Source organism: Halyomorpha halys, unplaced genomic scaffold (assembly GCF_000696795.3).
Source record: "Halyomorpha halys isolate HHAL.00 unplaced genomic scaffold, Hhal_1.1 Scaffold751.1, whole genome shotgun sequence".
NCBI classification, from domain to species: Eukaryota; Metazoa; Arthropoda; class Insecta; order Hemiptera; family Pentatomidae; genus Halyomorpha; species Halyomorpha halys.
Genome location: NW_027110937.1, coordinates 8,052 through 10,167, shown reverse-complemented (window position 1 = coordinate 10,167; position 2,116 = coordinate 8,052).

Genomic DNA, 2,116 nt, shown 5'->3' with positions numbered 1-2,116 from the left:
CGTCCCGCCTCCATCCAACGTCCCCCCCTATATACTCCACCAAAATGATCAATACCTAACGCTCTATATATTTTCAAAACGATTTTTCTTCTCGTTTTAGATTTATAAATAATGAAAAACTAAAATAATATAGCAAGCACTAGAGCCCAAGAGGAGAAAAAAGTCAGATATTTAACACCAATTTTTTATTACTCTAATGAAAACTACCTATAATTACTAGTATAAATTGATGAGTCTGCCAAGTATAGGTAGGGGGAATAAAAACTGGCGGATATTTCAAAATGTTAAAAATAAATTAATTTTTCTATATGTATATATAATTGACTGTAAAAATTTAAACATAAGAAGATGGTTAGGATTGTGGTAAAAAAAAAAAAAAAAAAAGTTTATAACTATTTTAATGTCCGATGTTTAGCCCCAATTTGCACGGCTTCGTCAGGGCTAAAAAGATACAAAAAAAAACTGAGAATATTACAACAATAAGGTAATTTAAGCTAGGATAAATATTATGTAAAAATAAAGCGATAAGAAATAACATATAAGTAAAAGGAAGGAAGACATAAAATAGTATCAGCATAAAATAAACTTGAATAAACAATGATAAGAATAAAAAATAAGTAACAATGGTAAGAGTAAATTTTTTTTTTTAAATAAGTAAAATGTACAGTTAAAAAGTGAAAACGTACATAAAACAAAAAATAAGATAGTAGAGATTAAATAAACATCTTGAAAGAAAATCATAAAAATTATATATAAAATCGTTATTATTATTTTTATTTATATTTATTTTTTCAAGACGTTTATTTAATCTCTACTTTCTTCTTTTTTTTTTCCTGTATTGTTTTTTTTGTTTTATGTACGTCTCCTGTACTTTTTTAACTATATATTTTACGTATTTTTAAAAAAATATTTACTCTTTCCATTGTTACTTATTTTTTATTCTTCATTCCTTTTATTTATATGTAAACTTTATTTTTACATAATATTTATCCTTCCTTAAATTACCTTATTGTTGTAATATTCTCAGTTTTTCGTTTGTATCTTTTTAGCCCTGATGAAGCCCTGCAAAGTGGGGCGAAACGTCGGACATTGATATAGATATACCCTATTTGTCCTTTTTTTGACCGCAACCCTGACCAACTTCTTATATTTAAATTAGCTTTTTATTCAGAGCTCCATAATCTTTAAAATTATCAACACCACTAGAAAACATAATAAAACATCATTTAAAGGAGAATGCATTTTTTTAAATATGAGCCCTAACGGAATTGTTTACACTCATTTAAGATACAGTTTTTTAAATAGCAACATTTCTTTTTTTTTAAAAAAAAAACAACCATGAAACGTAGAGATGTATATTAAATTAATATTTTGAAAAATATCATCAAAAACACCTACGACGAAGAAAAACGTGATAAACTACTTTAAAGTGCATTAAATTAGATTTAATTTGAGCACTAGTAGACATCTTTACGTCTAATGTTTCCTTAGATAATGATTTACCACAATAAATTCATCAACTTCTGATTTTTTAGTATATTTTTTATGAAATATTGTTTTTTGAAAAACTGTATCAAGGTAACTATTGCTCTAAAACAGCTCTACTAGTGCTCATATATTAGTAAATTTACTCTACTTTAAATGATGGTTAAATTAGGTTTTTTTTTTTTTTTTTTTTTTAGAGTTCAATGTAGTTTCAATGATACGAAGCTCGGAATGCAAAATTATTATTTATTTTTTCAATCTTAAAACAGCCGCGATTATCTATCCCTAACTATACTTGGCAGACTCAACAATTTAACGTATCACATTTAACATGGTGCTAAATAGTCATTTCTGAAACGATACATTTGTCATTTATGTCGGTTTCGAGTTAAGATGTGTCAGGACGTCGCAAAATCCATAAGTGCTTGTGCACTCGATATTTGAAGGTGTTATGTTACAAATAGTGAATTTTAAGAAAAAAGGTTCAATTTTCTTTTTTTTTAGAGCTTGTTATGTTTTTAAGTGTACATAGCTCCTTCTACATCTAGGTACCTCAGTTATTAATTGGATTTTGATGTTAGAATACCTCACACTAACTAGATAGGCACCTTCATCCACACTTAAGATTCAC